The sequence below is a fragment of the Sciurus vulgaris genome (genome assembly GCF_902686455.1).
Source record: "Sciurus vulgaris genome assembly, contig: HiC_scaffold_587_arrow_ctg1, whole genome shotgun sequence".
NCBI lineage: Eukaryota > Metazoa > Chordata > Mammalia > Rodentia > Sciuridae > Sciurus > Sciurus vulgaris.
Window position 1 is genome coordinate 2,574,156 of NW_027632436.1, and position 8,177 is coordinate 2,582,332.

The following is an 8,177-nucleotide window of genomic DNA, read 5'->3' on the forward strand; positions in this document are numbered from 1 at the left end:
TGGTATTTCAGTAATAATGGTGGCCAAACAAAAGTTCTGAGTCCAGCAGGGACAGGAAGTTTGGCCAATCAGCACAGACTAGGGCCCTCCGTGTTCACTCTGTGCATGCTCCATTTGATGACACCTTGTCCTGAGAAGGGAAACAAATGTCTCATCCATCCCAGAAGGTGAGGAAAACCGTGCAGGTGACAGGTGGTGCCTGGAGCCAGCCCCAGCAACTCACAGGTTCCCTGAAGGATGGGTGGAGTCGGCGCAGAGGAATGTCACCAATCCCTGGAGCAACTTGAAGCAAGGGCTGCTCAGATTTATTTTAGTGTTAAGTAGAGCAGGATTAAACAAGATACAAGTTATAGAGAAATTACCTCAAAATGTGTCATTGAGCATAATTTCCAGCAGGTGTCTAACACACAGTGGGTAAATTAAGGTCAACATCCTATATTTACTTAAAGTTGCTCACATAAGCCTATTACAGTGAAAGATATTTTCCTGTTTTCCTCCTACTGATCTTTATTTACCCTTTGGCGTCAGATCTATTGTTAGCATACTGACTCTATTTTATTTTAAGCTTAATTTACCAAATTGCTAAGCAAAGCATGCACTTAATCTTTAACTCATATTATTCTGATTTAAAATTAAAGATCTACTCTAGTACCTAAACAAGTTCAGCTAAGACTAAGTTAGTTTATTTTATTGCCAATCAGTTTTAGTACCTAATTTTATCCTATTATTCTTTATGTCATTGATTTATCCTCTACCTATTGTAATACATATGTGAAACCTAAGCCAGGAGAAACTACTCATAACCAGTTAACATGAGGGAATTTGATCTTACAAGATATTTTTCTAGATGTTTGTGTATGCTGTTTCTTTGTTCTTTAGTTCTACATTTCCAGGGTGACCCTTGGCATCCAAACCTTTGAAGAAAGGACAAATATTGGACATTTGTCCATTTATCATTAATATTAATTATTCTTCACCATTTTATTGTACACTGCTGTATAGGGTAGAGATGGATCTGCAAGTGGTGGGTCCTTATACTTATTTGCTTGTTTCCCTCTAGATGGATACCACAAATGTCCTCCAATCTAGTAAACTAAGTAGGGTGGTCCTTGAACTGTGGGGACAAGTCACCTGTTTTCTTTGTCAGGCTATTTTGCTGGCAAAGCATTAATCGGAGCAGGTGTTGTCAGCATAGGAGCAAGCATTTTCTCTAACTAATTTTCTGAAGAACTGCTCAAACTCTTGAACTTTCAAACTTATGTGTGATATTGGTACATCTTTTAAAGCTATTCTCATCCTCCCCCAAGCTCTGTAGACTCATTGAGGTTAAAATTCTTATCATGAAACTCCAGGAAATATGATTTGCAGTTGCATAGTTATAAGTATGATAATTAAAGAAAACACGCAATTCCTAGGAGAGATGACAGTTGCAATTTCCTGGAATGGTGGCCTTGCAAAGCCCTTCCCCATGTTCAGACCTTGTCAAGCAGCACGGAGGAAACAGTCCCTGCCAAGGTGGAAAAGTGAGCACCTTTGAACAGTTGGTGTTCGTTCTACCAAATAGAGAAACTGCAGGGTAACAAATTATTTGACCAATTGGAAATGTCCAACACCCTTCAGGAAGATTTACTGGGTATTTGTAGAAGGCTGAGTATATATAATATGAAAAAGCTGCTCCCAACTTGCCTCCAAACCCTGTAAAACTTTTGCTACATCTGTGAAAGTGGTTGTTGATATATGTTACAGTTAAAATATAATGTTATATAAATATCCATTTGTTTTTAAAAGTCATAAATGTCTTCTGGAAGTGACACTGAAATAAAATTGCTAGAACACCTCTAGGAGTGACAATGTCCAAATTTATTCAGGTGGTTAGAGGACATGAAGATGACAAGTATGAGAAGGGAGGATCCTGGGCCAGACTGTTTATGTACAAAAGACATCTTTTATATTACAGCCATTGCTTGGTTGTGAATTTTACTACTCATTCCTGTATGTATATATTTGACAGTGCTAAGTATGATTTTTTAGAACCGTCAACTTTTTAGATATTCTAATGTTAAAAGTAAAAGTAGTAAAAGATACACATTTTGTAAATTACTGTTTAAAAAAATATATGAAATGTTTTGTAGAGGACAATAGCCAAAATTCCTGTTGAGTAATAAGTATTGTATGCTGGTTCTCTGGAGCACCATGCCAGTGTGCTTACAATGAGACACAAGTAACCATTGTCCCTATGTCTGTGGGTTTTGTTTCACTTTGCTCTCTACATAGTGTATATAAAGGACAAATGAGTCCTAATCTACATCTAGTTTTTCTAGATGTTAAATAGGTTGCCAGTGTATGATAAAAGTAGAATTAGTAAACAAATTCTGTATGTTTTTTTCAAATTTCTATAAAGAATTTTCTTCTTAAAATTAGAGCATTATAGCACTCTTGGTTGGTGAAGAACCAGAATGCTCATATTTTGAAGTCATTTTTGAATTAGAATTCTTGTAATATGTGTGCAGTTTCTTAAAGACTGAATGTACATGGTGGACAAATTGAGTTTTTAATTGAAACACCTAGTATGTCTAGATGTTTAGAAGTGCCTGGTGAATGTTAAATGTAGAGGTAGTAAAATATCACTTTATTAGTCTGAATATTCTCTTTGACATGTAAAGGCTAACACACAATAAGGTGGGGGAGAGTAGAACAAAATTTTATTGGATTAAACAAAATGGAATTAAGGGAAGGAAGTAAAGATGGGTATAAGAAAGGCAATAAAATTAATTAGACTTAACTCTTCTATGTTCATATATGAACACACAAGCAGTGTAACTCCACATTGCATACAACCCCAAAGAGGAAGCTGTACTCCATGTATGTATATACGTCAAAATACATACTACTGTCATGTATATCTAAAAAGAACAAATAAAAATTTTTAAAAAGAAAAATAATAAATCTAAAATGAATGCAAATATATGCAATCTGCTGGAAACTCTATATCTAAGGAAACATGTAGAATGAAAGCAAGAGAGTAGAAGAGTGTCCATAAAAAAGTTAACCAAAAAAACAAAAAGAAGCTGGGGTGGCCCAATTATGATATAGAAAAGAGTTTAAAGAAATAAATTATATGAGACAAAATATATTTTAAATTAAAAAAACTGAAAATAGGCAAAGTAGAATATTACATGAAAAAAAGAACTTTACATAGAATACTGCAAAAAGAATAGATATAGTTTCACCTCACATTATACCTCAAGATATAAATAGTTAAGATTGATTGAAGAAAATAAAGAAATAGAAAGAAATTCCTTAATACTAGAAGCCACCAATCCATACTGACTGTAAAGGAAGTCAAACAAAATGGTAATAAAAAAACAGAAGACTGTAAATATTTTAAACAAATTTGCTTATATGATAATTATTCTCAATAGCATATGAAATTTAAAGTGCATCAACCAACAGGAAAGGAGAAAATTAAAGGTTAATAGGTATGTAAATATTAAAATTATTTTGTGATAAAAAAGAATAAAGTTAGAAATCAAAAAGTGGAAAGGATGGTCAAAAATCCACAAGCATGAGGCAATTGATTGAAGAGTCTTGAACATGATCCTTTTCCAAAATTGAAAGATTAAATTAAAAGACCTTTGTACTCCTCAAGATATCTGGAGAGTCCATGTAAATCTCTTTCAAACTCCCAATGCTATTTTTGGCAGAGACAGACATTTGAATACCAATGTTTGTTACAGTATTATTCATCAGAGCTACCATAGGAATGCAAACCAAATATCCCTTGAAATGAATGAATGAAGCAATTTGGAATATAGGAACTACAGAATATTTTTCAAGTTAAAAAAGTAATACATTTTTGCAAGATTTCTAATCAGGATAAATCTTCAGTACATTATGATAACTGAAATATGTCACTACCACAAAGAAAAATATGGCAGAACTCTACTTCAATGACATTAAAAAAAACAAGCAAAAAATCGTTCTGAACAGAAAAGAGAATGACATTAGTGATGGAGGAAGACAAATGAGCACTTGTTTACATGGGAATTGATTTAATGATTTTTGAGGTGTCAACATTCTACAGATATATTAGATGACAATTTGAGTTAACATTGCTGAAGAGTTTACATGATATGATGGGAGAGCAAGTATTGTTTTGTGGTTTTGACCAAAAAATTTCAAACAACACATAAAAATAAAAAGAATTATAAAATGTTTGAAAACTAATTTTAAAATGCTTGGTCTTTATACTATAAATAAGAAAAAAATCATGAATATATGATAAAGGGCATCCATATGTTTCAAAATTACTAGTGTAATTCTGAGGTGGGAAGACTATACTTTCAAGATCATTTTCAAAAACTTTATGACAATCTCTGCAAGTATAAAAATAAAGGGGTTGGGAATGTAGCTCAATATTAGAGGAACCTTGGATTCTATCCCTTTTACATTAATATACGAAAAATTTACATAAATATGTACATAGGCGGGATTAAAAAAAACACAAGTGTTTCCATAATAACCAACATTTTAATAGAATTACTGAGAAGGAAAAGCATAGCAAAGCATTTGCAAATTGTCAAATCTGTTTTCTTTCTTGACTTGTATCTATCCACCGCTACTATGCCATATGCCTAATGTCTATAATTCCTTTCTTCTGGTGTGAGTTCTTGCAAAGAAGGATTCTTGTGTCACTCCTTACAATTCCTTACAATTAAAGCACAATGCATTAATTCCCAGATTCCCCATCAACATGAGAGCAACTCACAACCTGGGTTGTTGGTATGCTTCACCCAATACTACACTGCAACTCTTGAGGAGATCCATCAATATTAAAAAGAGTCTATAAAAGGGCTCCATTTCTCTTGACACTGGAGATCCAATGATATTGGAAGAGTAGATTGTAAATCCCCCGGATCCTCCTGAATTCTACCAATAGAGGCATATATTGATTCAGCCCCAAATCAAACCATGATTCATCAAGAAATCACATGCAAGCCAGTGCAAAGCAAAACTGTCACAGAAACTCCAGGGACAAGATCCCCTGTCTTTTGCATTCACTGCTTAGTTTTCCAGTTGATATTGAAGTTCACCTGGAAAGCGCTGCGGTGTGGAAGTCCCCTTCATTGGCAGAGAGTAAGGGAGTGTGTCCTAGAAGCCTGTAGAGTGCCAGGTACAAGTGCAGTTGTAATTTTGAATTTTCTGCCACTGAAAGCTGGTGAAAAATGCAGAGTGGAAGAAAGTGGTGAAGAATTCTTCGCATAAGCATACTCATGAGAGACTCATGAGGTCCGCTATGTGGCGATGTGCTCCTTTGGCTGCAACATTCATGCTGACAGCCCGCTCACCTGGATCTGCTGCAGGCTATTACCCCCAGAAGGTCCAGAGGAAGAGGCTGTTAAGGAGGGGTGCTTGAGAGGTCTTTGCTCAAGAAGCTTAGCTCCGGCAGAGGTGCATTTGCCCTCCAACGCCACTCCTCCAGGGCTGGGAAACCCAGGTCTTCTTCAGAGTCAGAAAACTAGCCTAGAGGCCTATCAGCCACACAGAGAGATGGGTGGTGAGTTCTCACCTCAGTAGAGCGTGCAGTGCATCACCAGGGCTTAAGTGATCATTGAATTGGGACACATCACATTTCATCAGTCGGGTTGCCCCACCTAATCTACAAAGTCTGGAAAGGAGACAGCTGGAACATGGGATGTCCATGTTCCATGTGAAAGTGTGTAGCTCCTGTGGTGGCTCATGAAGAAAGGGGGGAGTCATTCACTAAGCTTGTTGGACAGAAGACATGATGAACATGACAAACCAGGAGAGTTGTTCTGTTGTCACTCACACTGCCAGGCCCCACCTCCTTGGCTGCTGCATTATGATTAGGCCGATCCCAGAAACTTAAATGCTGGGAATCTTCCAGGGGCATGTCAATTCACCTCAAGGTGCAGAAATGTCTTGTTAATCGGCATTTACACCATGGTTCCTTTCCTTGACCAGACAAATGCACCTCTGTCGCAAGTGCCTGTGGGATATTGACAGACGTCCTCTAATCAGCTCCGAGTGGTAGCAGACTACAAGCCAGGGAATGATACAACAGCCTGGAGATGGCCTGATCAGCACAGTTTCACAGAGCGTAACACCAGGTATGAACATAGACTGTGCTGAAAATGGAATTGTGCAAATCTTCCATGCAGAATAGTCAAAACGGGAGAGTAAGGACATTTGGCAGGCAAGAAAAGTTGGAGGGTGTCATGCTGGAAAACAACTATGTGGAAGAGACACTATGAAACTCGTCATTGTTCGTGGTCAACCCACAAAGTCCACAACACGTACCCAGCCTCATCATACACTACAAATACAGAAAGTAATTTTGTCCATTCATACTGTATACATCCATGAACACCGAAACTAATTTCCTTGAAAGTACATCAATGCCCTTGCAAATTCCTTTCTCTTTCTGTTGCTCCCAAGGGACAGCCAAATATACGTATGCTGATTGCTATTTTATTTCTGGCACAAGAACCATGAGCAAAGGCTTTCGTAACATCAGAGCACCTACCCCACGACCTACAATTTAAACCAACTGATCCTGGGATATGCAACACTAATCTTTGGCTCTCCAAATGAAAAGTGCACTGCAATCTCAGAAATTTTATCCCCAAAAGGTCTACGAATATTCCAGTGTGAAGACCTTACATCAGCAAAACCCAAATATCAAAACAGAAGTGGTTCCATAATAACCAACATTTAAGTAGAATTACTGAGATGGAAAAGCACACCACTAGCATTTGCAAATTATCAAGTCAGTTTTCTTTCTTGACTTGTTTCTATCCACCACCAATATACCATATGCCTAATGTTGCTGATTTCCTTCTTCCGGTGTGAGTTTTTGCAAAGAGGGGTTCTTGTGTCACTCCTTACTTCCCAAAGCACAATTCATTAATTCCCAGATCCCCGGAAAACATGAGAGCAACTCACAACCCAAGTTGTTGTTATGCTTCACCCAATTCCACACTTGAGGAGGTCAATCAATATTAACAAGAGTCTATAAAAGATCTCCTTTCCTCTTGTCACCTGAGCTCCAATGATATTAGGAGAGTGGCTTGTTAATACGCAGTGATCCTCATGAATGCTACCAATAGAGGCTATCTTCGATTCAGCCCCAAATCCTACCTTTATTCATCAAGAAGTTACATGCAAATCACTGCAAACCAAAAGTGTCAGAGAAACTCCAGGACAAGAGTGGCTGTCTTCTGTGTTCACCCCTTGGTTTTCCAGTTGACATTGAGGTTCACGTACAAATTGCTCAGGTGTGGAAGTCCCCTTCATTGGCTGAGAGAATGGGAATGTGTCCAAGAAGACTGGAGAGTGCCAGGTACAAGTGCGGTTGTCATTTTGAATCTCCTGCCACTGAAATCAGGCGAACAATGCGCAGTGGAAGAAGGTGGTTTAGAATTGTTCGCATAAGCATACTCATGAGAGACCCATAATCTCTGTCCTATGGAGAGTAGAGTGAGATCGTGGAAATAGTATTGTTCAGAAATGCAGGTGAGTGTGCAGCACTGCTCTCTTGGAGCACATTTGCAAACTGTAAGTTGTCAGTGGAAATGGGTGGCATGCAAAAGTGGTGCTGTTTTCCAGTGTTGATTCATTTCGTGAGGAGAGGAGAAAAGAAAAGAAAGAGGTGAGAGGATGGAAGGTTGGGAGCCCCCGAACTGATCTCGTTTGTTTTTTTGTTATTTCCACAAGCTAATAGTGCTGGGGACTCAAACACAGACCTCAAGCATGGGTGGCAGGCACTCTACATGATGGGCTATATTGCCCTCAGAGGAGGGGATCTCTGCGTTACAACAGTTGATCACTTACAGTCCAAATTTGTAAAAATGTATGCAGACAAGCAAACATGAACAAGCCAAACAATGCCTAAGGAATTCTTAATTCTCTTGTTCACAAAAATTCATCAGGGAACTCTTTGCATATCAATACCCAAGACCAACAGTGTGTCCAGAGGGAAAGATTTTTTCCCCTCTTCACTTATGGATGAAAACAGATGTAACTGATCTCTGAGCACAAAATTGTATCAGGGATCCAAGGATGCCAGGAGAAGGGAGAGAGGCAGCACTCTGTGGGATAGAGAATATGCTAAATTGGTGACTATGAATAGATATTTTGGGGATCATTCACACATA